The sequence below is a fragment of the Schistocerca americana genome, chromosome 2, assembly GCF_021461395.2.
Source record: "Schistocerca americana isolate TAMUIC-IGC-003095 chromosome 2, iqSchAmer2.1, whole genome shotgun sequence".
Lineage (NCBI taxonomy): Eukaryota > Metazoa > Arthropoda > Insecta > Orthoptera > Acrididae > Schistocerca > Schistocerca americana.
Window position 1 is genome coordinate 871,753,154 of NC_060120.1, and position 18,880 is coordinate 871,772,033.

General features: G+C 41.1%; 1 protein-coding gene across 3 annotated transcripts in view; it reads left to right on the top strand.

Annotated features, from left to right (window-relative positions):
- Positions 1-13,293: 13,293 nt before the first annotated feature.
- The window catches only part of LOC124596047 (glutathione S-transferase 1-1-like), a 56,101-nt gene continuing 50,514 nt past the window's right edge, over positions 13,294-18,880 (top strand). The window contains exon 1 of one of the 3 annotated variants that reach the window (XM_047135019.1): positions 13,294-13,398. The gene's annotated coding sequence lies outside the window, so the exon portion shown is untranslated. Of the gene's footprint in view, positions 13,442-18,880 lie in introns of all 3 variants that reach the window. The other 2 variants (XM_047135018.1, XM_047135020.1) reach the window with 2 other exon arrangements.

An 18,880-nucleotide genomic window follows, 5' to 3' on the forward strand; every position in this document is an offset into this window, starting at 1 on the left:
TAGAAGTACAGCGAGAGGACATGTGACCGAACTTCCAGCACTTAAAGCACCGCATCAGGGGAAGGATATAGGGTTTGACGTCACACCGGTAGACCATCACCTTGACCTTCTCTGGCAGGGTATCACCTTCGAAGGCCAAGATGAAGGCACCGGTAGCTACCTGATTGTCCCTCGGACCCCGATGAACACGCCGGACGAAATGTACACCTCGGCGCTCTAAATTGGCGCGCAGCTCGTCATCAGACTGCAAAAGGAGGTCCCTATGGAAAATAACACCCTGGACCATATTTAAACTCTTATGTGGGGGTGATGGTAATGTGAACATCCCCCAACTTGTCACAAGCAAGCAACCTGCGTGACTGGGCAGAGGATGCCGTTTTTATCAAAACTGACCCAGAGCGCATTTTGGACGAGCCCTCCACCTCCCCAAACTTGTCCTCTAAATGCTCTACAAAGAACTGAGGCTTCACGGATAGAAACACGAGTCACCATCAGCTCTGGTACAGACGAGATACCTGGGCGAATACACGTCACTGCCACTCATTGCCTTTCGTTCCTCCCATGGTGTGGCCAGGGATGGGAACGATTTGGGGTCATAAACGTTAGCTTTAAAATGAGCCCTCGAACGCTTAGAGACTGCTGGTGGCTGGCTGCCAGCGAGAGATGATGTACCACGCATCATTGCGGGTCATCCGCCCTGATGCCACCTACTCCGACCACGGGCCCTCCCCACGGGCGCCACCCAGCCGCAGCAATAGCCACCTGGCAGGATGGCCATTGCCGGGAGACCTGATGCCCCGGGGAGATGGGTCTCTACTCCTTGGCATACGTGGGGAGTTAAAGACGCAGGCATCAGTAGAGCGATCCCTGTGTTGTCAGGGGGCTACAACCAACAGGGTACATGGCGGCCCCACCACAACGGACTGGCTACCGTGCTGGATCTTAGGTGCAAAAATGTCCAAGGTCGTCGTCGCAGTTAAAAGCAACACTGCAGAGTGCAGCGTGGTAATCGCACCCAGGGACATATCCTCGCCCAAGAGATGGAAAACGAGCGGGACACCACTGCAACGACGAAAAAGCCGGCTAAAGGTCTCAATGCACGACGAATACAGTGCACCATGTAAGGCGCCCTTCCCCAATTGGCTCGCTCTTCGAAATAATTTAGAAAGATGGAGGTCAAACCCGAGAGGGGACCATCACATAAGGCCGAAACATTTGAGACTCCTTTTAGTCGCCTCTTACGACAGGCAGGAATACCGCGGGCCTATTCTAACCCCTGAACCCACAGGGGGGGTTTTGAGAGGTGCCAAAGTTTTCTGGAACAGTAACGTGTTTTAGACAAGAAGATGATTTTTATATTTAGATTAAAGTTCAGTCTTGATCACGTTATGTCTGTTTTAATGAGTAACCGGTTTCGGTTTTTTCTATAAAACCATCATCAGACCCATTGGCTCCTTTGGGTTGGTAGGTGGAGCTCTCCTTGCTGCTGTGCAGTCAACTGCAGATCAGTTGACTGCACAGCAGCAAGGAGAGCTCCACCTACCAACCCAAAGGAGCCAATGGGTCTGATGATGGTTTTATAGAAAAAACCGAAACCGGTTACTCATTAAAACAGACATAACGTGATCAAGACTGAACTTTAATCTAAATATAACAATTAATTGGTCACTGAATTCCAAAAATGTTTACCAAAGATGATTTTTAGTTCATTTCATTTTAACCATTCACAGTATGCTTTGAGATTCTAATCTATGATTTCATTTTGTTATCATGTATCTTTTCTTCAGTGAAAGTGAGCGGTAGTAAGTTTCAAGATATTAAGAATAACTGGAAGTTTTTAATTTGTGGAATAGCGTATTTAACAGTTAATATTTTCAACAGAGTTATAGGACATATTAATAAGCAGGTCAAAAATGGCATTGCGGAAAGATCAGTTGGTCTCTAAAGGGTGACGATGGTCAAATAGCAAATACAAAACTATGGGTAACAGCTATTGTTGATGGTGAGGAACCATAACCGATATGCCACTACTCTTTAATTGTATTTCTGAAGTTTATCGTTGATCCTAGGCCTGAAACCGATACTCTGTTTTACGTAAAGAATATAACCTTTAAAATTTACGTAGCAGCGCAGAATATTAATACACAGTGTATAGATCAGGAACCTAATCCCACTGCCTTTAATTTTATTCTCACGAATTACATCGAGACAGTAAATAACAAGAAGAATAACAAAACTCTCAGAATCAATATAGAGAATTCAAGTGTCCAGTGGATTCAAAAGTTTTCTATAATAGCGGATAATTGCTTTCACTGACTCCTTCATGCCTACGTTTTCTAAGTCAGACAATGTTTGAAACTAGGACTAGCAAGGTAAAACATTTTTCCACAAATGGTCAAATTGGAAGTCGAAGAGAAGTGACAAATTACGATGACAACAAACGTTTTTCAAGTAGACTGATCACTGTAGGAATCCAACGCTTTTATTGTGTGTTACATGTGCAGTATGTAAACTTGCAACGCTACCAACAAACAATGCCAGTAAGCTATAAAACAACTGTAGCAAAACAGAGCATCCTCGTTGTCCATGTGATGGATAAGACGACTCATTCGCAACATAAATGTCAATGTAAGCAGCAATTTCTGTTGGAACGTGCTTCCTGGACCAAATAACATACATTTCCTACGTCTTCAAAGTGAATCATGTACTAGCAAATGTAATCAAAGGACATAAAAATAACGAGTGGATCTGCTAACATAATTATGAACCACTCAAGAACGTAAATCGATGGTCACATAGTTATAAAACGTATTCTACGGTGTTGCCATCGTCCACTAGACTAGCAACAGGAAGAAGACGTTCCGCTCAGGTGATGTGCTGAGATAGCTAGCACTAGAGAAGCTAGCGCCTCGAAGGCGCCACAGCATCGTCTGCCACCACTTCGTGGGAAACGAAATACCTCAAATACAGGGTGTTTCAAAAATGACCGGTATATTTGAAACGGCAATAAAAACTAAACGAGCAGCGATAGAAATACACCGTTTGTTGCATTATGCTTGGGACAACAGTACATTTTCAGGCAGACAAACTTTCGAAATTACAGTAGTTACAATTTTCAACAACAGATGGCGCTGCGGTCTGGGAAACTCTATAGTACGATATTTTCCACATATCCACCATGCGTAGCAATAATATGGCGTAGTCTCTGAATGAATTTACCCGAAACCTTTGACAACGTGTCTGGCGGAATGGCTTCACATGCAGATGAGATGTACTGCTTCAGCTGTTCAATTGTTTCTGGATTCTGGCGGTACACCTGGTCTTTCAAGTGTCCCCACAGAAAGAAGTCACAGGGGTTCACGTCTGGCGAATAGGGAGGCCAATCCACGCCGCCTCCTGTATGTTTCGGATAGCCCAAAGCAATCACACGATCATCGTAATATTCATTCAGGAAATTAAAGACGTCGGCCGTGCGATGTGGCCGGGCACCATCTTGCATAAACCACGAGGTGTTCGCAGTGTCGTCTAAGGCAGTTTGTACCGCCACAAATTCACGAAGAATGTCCAGATAGCGTGATGCAGTAATCGTTTCGGATCTGAAAAATGGGCCAATGATTCCTTTGGAAGAAATGGCGGCCCAGACCAGTACTTTTTGAGGATGCAGGGACGATGGGACTGCAACATGGGGCTTTTCGGTTCCCCATGTGCGCCAGTTCTGTTTATTGACAAATCCGTCCAGGTAAAAATAAGCTTCATCAGTAAACCAAATGCTGCCCACATGCATATTGCCGTCATCAATCCTGTGCACTATATCGTTAATGTCTCTCGTGCAGCAGTGGTAGCGGCGCTGAGGGGTTGCCGCGTTTGAATTTTGTATGGATAGAGGTGTAAACTCTGGCGCATGAGACGATACGTGGACGTTGGCGTCATTTGGACCGCAGCTGCAACACGGCGAACGGAAACCCGAGGCCGCTGTTGGATCACCTGCTGCACTAGCTGCGCGTTGCCCTCTGTGGTTGCCGTACGCGGTCGCCCTACCTTTCCAGCACGTTCATCCGTCACATTCCCAGTCCGTTGAAATTTTTCAAACAGATCCTTTATTGTATCGCTTTTCGGTCCTTTGGTTACATTAAACCTCCGTTGAAAACTTCGTCTTGTTGCAACAACACTGTGTTCTAGGCGGTGGAATTCCAACACCAGAAAAATCCTCTGTTCTAAGGAATAAACCATGTTGTCTACAGCACACTTGCACATTGTGAACAGCACACACTTACAGCAGAAAGACGACGTACAGAATGGCGCACCCACAGACTGCGTTGTCTTCTATATCTTTCACATCACTTGCAGCGCCATCTGTTGTTGAAAATTGTAACTACTGTAATTTCGAAAGTTTGTCCGCCTGAAAATGTACTGTTGTCCCAAACATATTGCAACAAACGGTGTATTTCTATCGCTGCTCGTTTAGTTTTTATTGCCGTTTCAAATATACCGGTCATTTTTGAAACACCCTGTATAAGCCACTGTGTTGTATTCGCGTATCTGTGACTATGACTTGGCGCCAAAGTGTGGTTATGGTTAGTACGTATGCTCAGATTGCGAATCTAATATCATAAATAAAGACAAGGGGGTATGAATTAGGCGTCCTTCCTCTTTCGTAACATCAAATATATTTTAGTCATTCTGTCTTGAATGAACTGAGCAGAAAATCATGCACCAGGAGTAAAAAACTATTTAGCAACACCAGATGATATTAACAGCTTGCCGGCGCGGGTTAGCCGTGAGTTCAACGGCGTCATATCGGAGGGGGGTCTCGCTCGTTTTGTCCACGACTGTACATGTCCTTGCGGGTGTTGCATTTCTTTCCAGCAGTATACGTAATTAAATACAGGGCGTTTCAAAAAGAAAGAGCAGATTTCAAACATTTATTTCTCAAAAACTACAAATGATAGAAACACAATTCCAACGGTCCTTCACTCAATATGAGTACCAAATGTTACACAACAAATATCAAAACTGTACCTCAATATGAGCACCATTTGTTACACGACAAATATCAAACCGGTATCTCATTTCTTGCCACACACGACGCAACTGGTCTTTAGTTACCGAATTCACGGCCGCAACAATTCGATGTCGTACCTCTTGAAGAGTAGCGGGCATAGGTGGGACATAAACACAGTCCTTTATGTACCCCCACAAATAAAAATCGCAGGGAGTAAGGTCTGGTGACCTGGGAGGCCACAGACGATGACATTGATCTTGTGCTCCTGCTCTTCCAATCCACCGTCCTGGAATGGTGTTATTTAGGTACCGTCGTACAGGTTCAGAGAAGTGTGGTGGGGCGCCATCTTGCATGAAGATGAAGTGATTTGAATCTTCCTGAAGTTGAGGAAATAGCCAGTTTTCTAACATGTCCAGGTAAATGGTTCCTGTGATAGTTTTCTCCATGAAAAAGAAAGGTCCATAAACTTTGTTTACCGAAATTGCACAAAAGACGTTAACCTTTGGTGAGTCTCTTTCATGTTGAATAACGTCCCTCGGAGTTTCACTCGCCCAAATTCGTACGTTATGCCGATTAACTTTACCAGAAATGTGAAACGTTGATTCATCTGAAAAAATTAATCGTTCGGCAAAATTGTCCTCTTCCATGTCCTGTAGAATTGCAGTTGAAAATTCGAACCTTTTGTTGTGGTCGTCAGGACGCAATGCTTGCAATAACTGCAGTTTGTACGGCTTCATGTGCAGACGCTTACTCAGAACGCGCCATACCGTTGTTTTAGACATGTTTAGTTCGTGACTTGCCCGTGTCGTGGATTTTCTAGGGCTCCTTTCGTAAGCTGCACGGACACGCTCGACATTTTCATCCGATGTGCGTGGACGACCCGTGCTTTTTTGCTTGCAGATGCAACCATCTTCTACGAATCTGTGATGCCACTCATAAATTTGCTTATGACGAGGCGGCTGTTTGTTGAATTGACGGCGGAATGCACGTTGCACACCAACAATGGACTCTAACTTTGCAAATTGCAGCACACAAAATGATCGTTCCTGTGGTGTCGTCGCCATTTTCCTACAAACAAACGCCAGCGCCACTGCGGATTTGCATGGAACTTCTGCGCGGACCATTGAAAAACTTTGAACCTTTCTCTGACAAGAAACGTTTGAATTGTGTTTCTATCATTTGTAGTTTTTGAGAAATAAATGTTTGAAATCTGCTCTTTCTTTTTGAAACGCCCTGTATGTAGGTGAGAAACGTAGAACACGAATCGGCATTTAGTATAGCAACCATCGAGTGGCGTGCAAAAAAATAAAGAATAGGATAAAAACATTACCTTTTATTCTACATGTCTGGGAACAAAGCTTGTACAATTAGGAGTATAATATCATTTTCATAAGCTTAGTATGAGCTATTAGTTGTTGCTGGTATTCTCACAGTACATGTTTTCATACCTTTATTGTAGTGAAATTCTCAGTAACGTCGTTGAAATCTGTTTCATTTAAAACAGTGATTCCAAACCTGGGAGTAATTACACTCTGAGGGATAAAATGAAATTTTCTGAAGAGTAAAAACTAAACGATTCGATTCTGTTTCAGTCACGAAACTAAATTATTTTCAAAATATCATTACTATTATCACAGTTTTGTAATATTCTAATACTGATTGTACAGGTTATCAATGACTACTTTTTCTCAATTAGCAGCATTAATGCGACGAAGGTTACAGGTTTCTCACATAGCTAGCCCACTACACTCATATGTTGTTCTTTGTCATTCCTGATGATAAAACTGAGGCATATACGTAACAGGTACTAAATATCTCAAGAAAATGTATTCTCCAGGTTGTAGATAGTACCTACAGTTGTCCAGGAATTGTTTCACTACTCGCTTCGAAACAGATAAGTGAATTAATTGACAGCACGACACAGCAGTTGCCGGCCGAAGTGGCCGCGCGGTTCTGGCGCTGCAGTCTGGAACCGCGAGACCGCTACGGTCGCAGGTTCGCATCCTGCCTCGGGCATGGATGTGTGTGATGTCCTTAGGTTAGTTAGGTTTAACTAGTTCTAAGTTCTAGGGGACTAATGACCACAGCAGTTGAGTCCCATAGTGCTCAGAGCCATTTGAACCATTTTTTGAACACAGCAGTAACTACATAAGTGCTAATATAGTGCTGTACACATTATTATTATTATTACTATTATTATTATTGCTACTACTACTACTACTACTGACTGTGGGCAGACACAAATCATTAACACATTGAAATCTTCCAGTTTCTGCCAGTTCGGAAGAAGGAGTGCAGCAGTCAAGTGATTTATGAACAATAAGTATAGTGCACACATTATAACTTGCTTGATTTTAAATGGGGTTGCAGAGTGCAGGTCAAGCAAGTAACAAGTGTCTACCGTTACTGTGGATAGTTAGCTTTCTTATTTAAGATGGAGTTGTGAGTAGCATTTGCAATGCATCATGAATTACTTCGTCTTTCATTCTAACACACAACACAAACTAACAACCACACACACACACACACACACACACACACACACACACACACACACACACAAGTGTTCCAAGAAAAATCTTTCATTCTACAGTTCAACTAAGTGTTAAAATTGGTGATAAAGTGGGGGAGGGGGGGGGGGTGCAGATGGACGGGAATACCAGCTAAGGTCAATTGCACTTAGCAGAAGAAAGGTTGGTACACATATTTAAAGCTTTTCTTTCAGTTGTTAAAATGGAGAGACTGACTAGTCGTTACTGATTCATTGTAGATTGAAGATAATTTTTTATTAGTTTCAGATTAGAAAAAGTGTCTCGCATGATGCGTCTGAGACACAATTGGTGAAGAACTATTGCATTATAAGTGATGTATAGCGTAATTAGCCAATAAGTCCCATTAAATTAAAAACTCAAGGATTTCTTGAGCTGTCCATCTAGCAACTACATCCACTTTTGTATCGGACAGAGCAAAGTGACGCTTTAGTTAGCACACTGGACTCGCATTAGGGAGGACGACGGTTCAAACCCATGTCCAGCCACCCTGATTTAGACTTTCCATGATTTCCCTAAATCGCTTCAGGCAAATGCCAGGACGATTCCTTTGAAAGGGCATGGCTGATTTCCTTTCCTAATCCATTTGGACCGATGACCTCGTTGTTTGGTCCCCTCCCCTGAATCAACCAAGCAACCCACTTGTATTGGTTGCACGCAGAGGCCTTCAATACTTTATTTCTTGATATTGTCATAACAGTTCTTGTATAAATCAGTCTTTGCATTCAAACGCTGACTGACGAATTTCTTCTTGAATTAATAATCCAGAATCATGAACTAGTTCACCCATCATTGTTTTATTACCCTTCCTTGTTCCTCTTCGGTCAATGTGAATTCGAATTCTATATCACTGCAGTTTTTAGTATGGCCTATAGCACTGTCTCACCCCATACCCCACCCCCATGAACCACGGACCTTGCCATTGGTGGGGAGGGTTGCATGCTTCAGCGACACAGATAGCCATACCGTAAGTGCAACCACAAAGGAGGGATATCTGTTGAGAGGCCAGACAAACGTGTGGTTCCTGAAGAGGGGCAGCAGCCTTTTCAGTAGTTGCAGGGGCGACAGTCTGAATGATAAGCTGATCTGGCTTTGTAACATTAACCAAAATGGCCTTGCTGTGCTGGTACTGTGAACGGCTGAAAGCAAAGGGAAACTACAGCCGTAATTTTTCCCAATGGCATGCAGCTTTACTGCATGGTTAAATGATGATAGCGTCCTCTTGGGTAAAATATTCCGGAGGTAAAATAGTCCCCCATTCGAATCTCCGGGCAGGGACTACTCAAGAGGACATCGTTATCAGGAGAAAGGAAACTGGTGTTCTATGGATCGAAGCGTGGAATGTCGGATTCCTTAAAAGGCAGCTAGCTTAGAAAATTTAAAAAGGGGAATGGATAAGTTGAAGTTAGATATAGTGGGAATTATTGAAGTTCGGTGCCAGGAGGAACAAGACTTCTGGTCAAGTGAATACAGGGTTATAAATACGAAATCAAATAGGGATAATGCAGGAGTAGGTTTTATAAATACAAAATCAAATAGGGGTAAATTCATTAATAATGAATAAAAGAAATTGGAGGCGGGTAAGCTACTACGAACAGCATAGTGAACGCATTATTGTAGCCAAGATAAACGCGAAGCCCACTCCTACCACAGTAGTTAAAGTTTATATGCCAACAACCTCCGCAGATGACGAAGAGATCGAAGATGTGTATCATGCGATAAAAGAAATTATTCAAATAGTGAACGGAGACGAAAATTTAATAGTCATAGGGGACTGGAATTCGATAGTAGGAAGAGGAAGAGAAAGAAAAGTAGTAGGAGAATATGGAATGGGTGTAAGGAATGAAAGAGGAAGCCGCCTTAATCATAGCTAGGACATCGACTGTTTGTAAAAAAAGACTTCCAGGGTTTCTTCAAAATGCAATATGTATGACATCTGTACAATGTTTAGTTCTTGTGCAATAAATGATTCAAATGTGTGAATTCCTAAGGGGCTAAACTTGCTGAGGTCATCGGTCTCTAGACTTACAGAGAATATGGAATGGGTGTAAGGAATGAAAGAGGAAGCCGCCTACTTTTAAAAGAAACGACGTGCATACTAGGGGCACTAGATGAGTAAACTGTTTTATGGGGTTCATATTTTAGCAGACATGTCATTTAATAGACAAGGAATACTGACGGATGTCGCGAGAAGACGCGTTTTCTAAAATCATTCAACATTACAGTAGATGAGTCTTCGCTCCGTAACAGTTTTCAGGTTATAAAAACCTTGTCAGTGAATAAAGAACATGGAACTAAAGAGTCAGCGGTTTCCGGAATGACGATAAAACCAGGTGGAAGAAGATTTCCTACTGGTTTAGAGTTGTAGCAAGTCTGGCTTTCTCCGGATTTGTCTTCGCACTGACCAAAGCGAAGGCTGTCCACTGCGGGGAGGGACTGTCTTGAGATAAGCCCGAACTTGTTTCTGTTACCGGAGAAATTAAAATGATAAAACAACATATTAATGCCCGCATCTCGTGGTCGTGCGGTAGCGTTCTCGCTTCCCACGCCCGGGTTCCCGGGTTCGATTCCCGGCGGGGTCAGGGATTTTCTCTGCCTCGTGATGGCTGGGTGTTGTTTGCTGTCCTTAGGTTAGTTAGGTTTAAGTAGTTCTAAGTTCTAGGGGACTGATGACCATAGCTGTTAAGTCCCATAGTGCTCAGAGCCATTTGAACAACATATTAATAAATACTCTTTGCTAAATATTTTCTAAATGATGACGATTGACGCCGGCGTGAACAGCAGCTCACAAAGCTTTGCCGTCCTGCCACCAAGCGTCAATGTCCTAAGGTGTGTAACAGCACATGCTTTTATGGCAAAACTGCGGTAACTTCCATTCTACCCGGCGTGTCAAAATGAAAGCTGTATCACATTTTACGTTAGACCTGCAAAAATACAACTGAAAATCACATCCAATTCCGTGCATTAGTTTTTGCGTGGTGCGCTTACAGACATACACACAAAAATTCTAAAAATAATTGTTTTCGCTTCGATAGCTGTTATAAAACACACCGTCATAGTCAAAAAATGGTTCAAATGGCTCTGAGCACTATGGGACTCAACTGCTGTGGTCATCAGTCCCCTAGAACTTAGAACTACTTCAATCTAACTAACCTAAGGACATCACACACATCCATGCCCGAGGCAGGATTCGAACCTGCGACCGTAGCAGTCGCACGGCTCCGGACTGCGCGCCTAGAACCGCGAGACTACCGCGGCCGGCGTCATAGTCAGTTTTCTTAAATATCTCCTACGTAGACACATCTTCAAGTTACAATTTTGTTACATGTGTCAGTTCACAATGCAGTGGATACCGCTGATTGTATCATTCAAAGGATATTGGCTTATATGCAGCAAAGCTATGTCCAATACTGAATGAGTTTCGCTGCCAATATCTTGAATAGCTTGGTGGACGTCACTCCAGATCACCATCCTTTGAAAAATTGTTAGAGATACCGTTAAGGGAACACTTCCTTTGAACTGTAACGCTGACAATATTATGAAGTACACATTCAAGAGCTACACCATTCTTCAACGCTACAAATTTGTAAATTGAAAATTATTAACCTGTTATCAAAATAACTGTTTAACCAACTAGCTGTGTTCATGCTTCACGCTTTACGATTGAGAAGATACAGTGGGGTGGGGTACTGCAACGTGCTAATGCTTAAAATGTACATCACAGATGGTCAAAGCTGCGCACTATCAAAATTATTGCTCAATTTTTGACGCAAAATCGATTGCAAGGTTGTTATTTCACACGTGTTCTGCTTTCCTCTTTATAATATGACTTCAAGTCGTCGACGTTACATTGTGGTATTAAAAACCCTCAAGTATATACCAGTACTAAGGGTGAACAAATACTGAGTGCTAAATAAATGTCTACTGCATTCGAAATCATCCAAATAAAAACTACAGTGTTTTATGATGATAGCAAACACAAATAGCTGATTCCTACATAGTTACATGCGGAGAATCAACATACTTTTTTATTGTTTAAACTTCGGGCTATATCTGAACAAACAAGGTCCTTACCTTGTGCTTCAGTGATTCCCTCGGGTCGACAGAAGCGTCCGATCCCACGTGTCGGCATTGACCCGTGACGTAAGGGTGTTGTCGTGTGTGACGTCATGACGGCGCGGAGTTTGGTTTGAGTGTGGCTGTCTCCAGTTCTGTTTTATCTTATTTTATGTACTTTTCTGATCTGTTCGTTCTATCTCGTGAGATTTTTTTTTAAATTTAAAAACACTTATTACTAATGTTAATTATCTGTTTCCTCCAATTTCTGATTTAGTTTATTATATTTATCTTTCTGATCTGTTCGTTCTATCCCGTGAGATTTTTTTTTTTTTTTTAAAGACAAAAAACACTAATCAGCTAGTGAAGCATCTTTATCTTATATGGGTTGCAGAGGTTACGACCCCTGGGGAGGTGGGTGAGTATACATGCATGGCTGTCTTCACTTACACGTTGTAGCTACGCAAGGCGTCTAAATTTGTTTATATTTAGTTTGCCCCCCACCCAAAACACCCCATTTCCCGCGCTTGTCCCGTTAGTGTCATTAGGCTTCTTGTGGAAAGTGTGTGTGTTTGTTTTTGTTTCCGCCATATTTGTGACGTCATGGGTCAAAGCAGACGGGCGGGATCGGACGCTTCCGTATTTCCGATTCCCTCTTTTCAGTCAGCAACCTTGGAATCACTATATAAAATCGATGTCACCCACTTAATAATCTTCTACTTTGTAAAAGAAGTTGACGATTGGCCTCCAAGTCCCGATTGTTAAATGTCTGTACCTCTCGGGACTTGGGCCGACTGCCCTTTTTGCCAACGTAAACATCCCCGCGCTTTTACATTTTGTGCTGTGTGGCGTTAGTTGCATGCAAGGGGTTTGCCGCATGAACTAAAAGTCACTAAGAAGTTATTGCTGGCCATCTGTTCTCCGTCGTGGCGCCAGAAACATTATCAATCAGTTGGCACAACGTTGCGAACTTAACCAAATGGTGAGCTAATTCACCTTTTTCACTAGTCTACTTGCAACAAATAATTGCTATACTTGAAGTAACTGTCAATAACGAAAAAAAAAACTTCTGACTTGACAAGAGTTTTCGCGCCCATGCACGGGGCCCCGTAGCATTTGCTAACTCCTGTTACGTGGCTAATCCGGCACTGCGAGAGGGAATACGTGAGAGTGCATGAACTCTATCTTTTTAATTAGCGCCATACGATCATTTCATTTCACTTCTTCAGTTTTTCGTTGTGCTACTCCATGCTCACCTGAGACTGAGGCGGCAGCATAGCCTTGAGCGCAACACAACGTAATATCCAGCCCATCTTTTTCCAGCTACTGATGAATATCTTTTTATTTATCTTCTGCAGTCTTCCCCGACATTTATTTCGGATGTATTTTGCATACATATGGAGCCTTGAACTCCAAACTGCTTCCCATTTATTGAACATACTTATACCTTGTTTGGGATTGGATTAAAAACTGTCTGGTCCTGGGAGGCCCCCAGGCACGGAGGACAGTGGCAGGCCGCCTCCTCCGCCACCCTTTTGGTCTGCCACGGCACTGATTAGAGAACTAGAGTAGACTAGGACGGAAGTGGCGTCCAATTGAAAGATTTGCCCACAGCCCTTGAGTCACACTTAAACAATCACTTCAGCACTTCCCCCACCCGCCGGCCTTGGGCTTTTCCCCCACTATAGCTGTTAAGCTTCCGTCACACAGGACGCTGCTCGGCTGCTTGTTGCCGCTAGTTAACAAGTGACTGCGGAGGTTATATCACAGAACAGAACACGCGGGGATACGGTAGGCGGTATTTCAATATCGTTATAAATGTATTGTTGAAAGTGTGAGTACATCAAACGTGTTCAACTTTACAGTTCTTTATAGAACTCTTGTAACACCCATTATCGCTTACTGCAAATTTTACTTCACTTTGTGGCGTAGCCTATAAATGAAAATAGCTTAGTAACTGGTATGTGGACCAAACCGGTATCGGTAATGTTTGTTGTTTCACTTCTTCATCTGACACATGATTAACATGAACATTACTGTTGCGTGACAGTGATGGGATGATATACGTCAATCATATATGGTATCGGTGTTGTTAATAGCCTACACGTGGGAATGGGCGTTTCTTGTTAGCTCCTTAAGTCGAGTTAACCACGGACAGGTGATTTTTCCAAATGATTTCGGGTTAAGTAATGTAAAAAGCAATAATTAATGTTAGGCCTAACTGAATTTGAATTGTACGAACTGTCAGTGTACTGTAGTGTACAGCGTAACTTCTTTTCTACGTTATATTTGCAGTCGTTCGATCGTAATAACCTGTATCACAAACTGTGCGCTTTTCATACGATTGCAGTAACATATGATGGATGGATATTTGAGACAAGTATTGCATTTATGCAATTGGCAAAGATATGAAAACAACATTTAGCATCCTGTCAGCAACAGAACACACTGCAACAGGAATAGCATTGAAAAGGATATTTCGCCTTTCGGCACTCATGAATCAAGTTGTCATAGCCGTTTTAGAGGTTTTGACTTATCTGTTCTGATATATGGTACCAGTACTAGGTCTGCTCTGTAGACCTAGTAACTGGGCACTTTTCCGTGACTAATCAGCAAGACTGCTAGAATAATGGAGAATACCGTATGAAATATATTTTTATGGGTAAGATTTTTGGGGACCATGTGTTTTTTTTTTTTTTTTTTTTTTTTTGTAAAATCTCTGCTTATAAGTTCTGCATATGGACACTGAGGCAGCGTTGCAACTATAAAAGTGCATCTAAGCAGATGCATTTATCACAGATATCAAAGCTACTGGGGAGGGTAAGTTTCGATATGTAGTTGATGTTACTTGTCAAAATAGATTTGTAGTTAGTTTGCGTTGTTAGACAGTTTTATAGAGCCATCAGAGAATCGACCAGCGAATGGTGGCATGCAAAGTGTTCGTAAAGATGTAGCATGTAGATAAACAATCTTATCCACGAAGATGGCTTGTCATAAATCTTCATTGATCTTGCACATAGTTGAGTCAGAGTCTTTAAGTCAGAGAATTTTAATGAGTTGGAATAGATTTTAGCCCACCATTGACACAGCAGGTGAAATGTGTGTATTAATCTGACAATTTTTGGAATGTGTTCAGTCCATCTTCATATACACTGTTGTGTTTGTCCTGTTTTCAAATAGGTATGCCATGTAATCTGTACACATGTATATTGGTACTGGTTTCTTATGTACCTAACTGAATACTGGTACATCAGTAAGTACCATCATTGACACAGTACTATTTATTTACTTATGTTGTTTGTTTTGGCAAATGTCTGATCAATAGTGTATATAGTCCTGAAGATGTAATGTTCACAATCTGTAACAAATTGCGCTGATAATACATTTCAGTTGTGCGAGAGGTGGTGGATTGGTGGTAGCTTTATACTGCAAGTGAGAAGTTGCTGCAACAGCACATTCACTTATACCATGAATAAAATGATTCTAATGAGTCTTTTCCATTTTTTTGAGACGGTAATAAATTTTTACTAACTTAATAAATACCTCAATAGTTCTATTGGCTCCAACCAGCTCTTATTTTTTGTAAGTGTCAGAGATTAGAAATCATGCAACTGTGTGCTGCTAAGTAGTAGGGTTTTTCATTTTACAAAAACAATCAAGAGAATGTTTGGGAATGTGAAATGAATCAATGAGCAACAGAGATACCAGTCAGCATGAGATCTTCTCATTGTGATTCCTTGTAGTGTCAAGCTTTATTGTCTTACATTTGTTACCGCGAACTGTGAATCTAAAATCTCAATAGTGGAAGTGCATTAGTATAAGGAACCTTAGGCATGTTAATTAAAAAACACACACGCGTCATCACAATTTCTGGACAGTTTAGGCCTACTCACACAACATATATAATATTGATGATGCCAGATACTGATCACTTATCAGTCTCAAAATACATACACCATAATAGCTGTTCATAGCTTGGCTACATGTAAGTGCACAGTTGGAGGTCCTTACTTAACCTGCTCGCCCACCATTCTCATAACAGTAACATATTTCTCAACAATTCTGATAGTGCATGATACACTTTACAAAGTCCATAAAGATTTTCATCACTGCAGTTAACACGTTCTATTCTCATATGAAGTCACGGTCCAAGTCCTTCTACTGCCTTGCATCTGGCTATTTATAGTCTCATCATTTGGGCAGTAATGCATCACTTCATGGTTTTTAGCATATTACAAGAGAACGCTTAGTTAATTTATGATACAGAAGGGAGAATATATAAAACTTGTCCAGCTGAATTTTTAGCATCAATTACTTAATGCACCATGTCATTTGAATACTTGTGTTTTACAGAAACATGAGGCACTACTATTTGATTTTATAATGATACTGTACTTTTGTGTTCAACGAAACTTCCCCAGCTTCTAAGAGAGCCACCATTTATAGTTTATTTAACAGAAGTTTAAGCTTTGAATATTTCCCTTAAAAATCAAAGTTTGAGAGGTCTAAACATCACTGGGTTCAGAAAATTTCAGGCTACAGTACTATGAGAGCAGAATTTTGAAATATTAAAACATATGAGTGGGTTGTGTGTTGAAATCATATCTTAATTAATTAATAACTTTTGACTTACAGAAATTTAGTCAAAACGAATCACTGTCTTAGAATCAGGAACAATTGATTCACAAAGCTGATTATTTTGTGGGTTCTTAAGTTTCAGCTTTTACCCATGCTTTTTTGCATGGTAGGCCTAATGAAATTATATCTTCTAATTTACAACTACACTCCACAAACCACTGTGAAGTGCATGACAGAGTGTATGACACATTGACCCAGTCATTAAGGTTTTTCCCCATTTCAATCATGTATGGGACATGGGAAAATGATTATTTGAATGCCTCTGTGTATGCTGTAATTATTCGAATCTTATGTAATGATTCCTATGTGTGTAATATGTAGGGGTTTGTAGTATATTCCTAGTGTCCTGAAACTTTGTTAGTAGGCTTTCCAGGGTAGTTTGTTTGTCTTCAAGAGTCTGCCACTTCAATATCTCTGTGACTCTCTCCCATGGGTCAGATAAGCCTGAGACAATGTGTTGGCTTTCTCTGTATATGTTCAGTATCCCCAGTTAGTCCTATTTGGTACAGGTCCCACACAGAGCAATATTGTAGAATGGGTCATGTGAGTGATTTGTAAGTGATTGTGCTTCCCCCGTATTTTACCAATAAACCGATGTCTGCCTCCTGCTTTACACACAACTGAGCCGATGCAATAATTCCATTTCATATCCCTATAAAGTGCTACACCAGAGTGTTCGTATGAATTGGTAAATTCCAGCTGTGATTCACTGATATTGCAGTCATAGGATACTACATTTTTGTTTTCATTTTTTGAAGTGCACAATTTTACGTTGCTGAACATTTAAAGCAAGTTGCCTAACTTTGCAACACTTTCAGATCATATCAAGATCTGGATGAACACTAATGCAGCTCCTTTCAGACAGTAATTCATTACAGATAACTGCATCATCTGCAAAAATTCTGAGGTTCCTATTAATCTTATCCACCATGTCATTAACAAACAGCATGAACAGCAAGGGTCTCAAATCACTTCCCTGGGGCACATGTGAAGGTACTTCATCTGATAACGACTCCCATCCAAGACGACATATTGTAATGTAAATGGATAGATAAAAAAAAAAAAAAAAAAAAAAAAAAAAACACACACACACACACACACACACACACACACACACACACACACACACACACACACACAAAGATTTAACTTTTACAAGCTATTAGAGCCAGTGGCTCCTTCTTCTGGGAGAAGAGAGTTGAAGGAAAAGGAAGATAGGTGAAGAAAATGGACGAGAGGTTTAGGGAAAGGGGTACAGTTCAGAAAAGTCACCAAGAACCCTGGGTCAGGGGAGACTTGCCAGACGGGATGAGAAGGAAAGATTGATCATAAGACAACATACTCAGTCCAGTCACAAATTTCACTTGAGACCCCATATGATTGAACATTTGACAGTAAGTGTAGGTGTGGTACTGAGTAAAATGCTTTTCAGAAATTGGTAAATACTGCACCTGCGTGTCTGTCTTGATCCAAAGCTGTCAGTAAGAGTAGTGTTAGTTGGGTTTCACATTATCAGTGTTCTCAGAATCCATACTGACTGTCGCCGATGAGGTCATTCTGTTCAAGATACTTTATTATGTTTGAACTCAGATTATGTTCTAAGATTCTACAACAAATTGATGTTAAGGATACTGGACAATAGTTTTGTGGATCATTTCTGCTACACTTAGGTGGGTGTGATCTGTGCCTTTTTCCACATCTCTTGTGTTTTCCTTTCTAAAGGAACATGTGAAAATGGAGTTAAACATTTCAGCATTTGCTTTGCTACCCTCAATTTCCGTTCCTGTGTTATTTGCTAGGGTCTGTGTACACTTTTACATATGAGCAGAATTTCTTTGGGTTCTTGTACTTTGGAAATGATTGTTGCCACCACAGCCTGATATGTCTTGAATTAATTAACTTTAAAGGGAAAACAATTAGCCTATCTCACAGTGTTCATGGTTGGAGACAGTATATTTCTAACGATGCTATGTGAAATCCTTTACCAAATGTAAAATTTGTTGTGGCTGTATAAATAATAGTTTATACAAAATTAATTTTAACGATTAGTTGCAAATACTATTAAATACCACTTGTGCAGACAAGTAAGTGTGATAGTTACAGATCATTTGAAGAAATTTCATTAAGATAATGTGATACATATTTCACACAGTATTCTTATTGCCCACTTTTGCTGAGTAATACTGGATAGCCCATCACTGAGGGGGGAATGAACTGAGTGTCCCAGCATTTACAATGAAATCATTCAGTGATATGTTATCATTAATTGGTTGACCTATTACTTTCTTTTGATTATTGGACACCTGATTAATGCACACTGTGCATGTTGGTCCAAATGTATGGTTATCCAGGAAACATAACCATGGAAAAATGGCAAAGTAATGTCATAAACAACATGACTTACTGCTTTGCATTTGTTGATTATGCCACGATGTATAGTATATGTCATGTCATAAAAAAGTATTGAGCATTATTACTTAACTTGCAGCGTTTGGTCTGTGGAGCATGAGGAGTTAGCAGTTAACTTAAGCTTTGATATTGGGTTTTGGCATTAAATGGTGAGTTCTCTTCATCATTGATGCATCGTGTTTGGGAGCATAGGGGGGGGGGGGGGGGGAGACTTTAGTAACTTTGC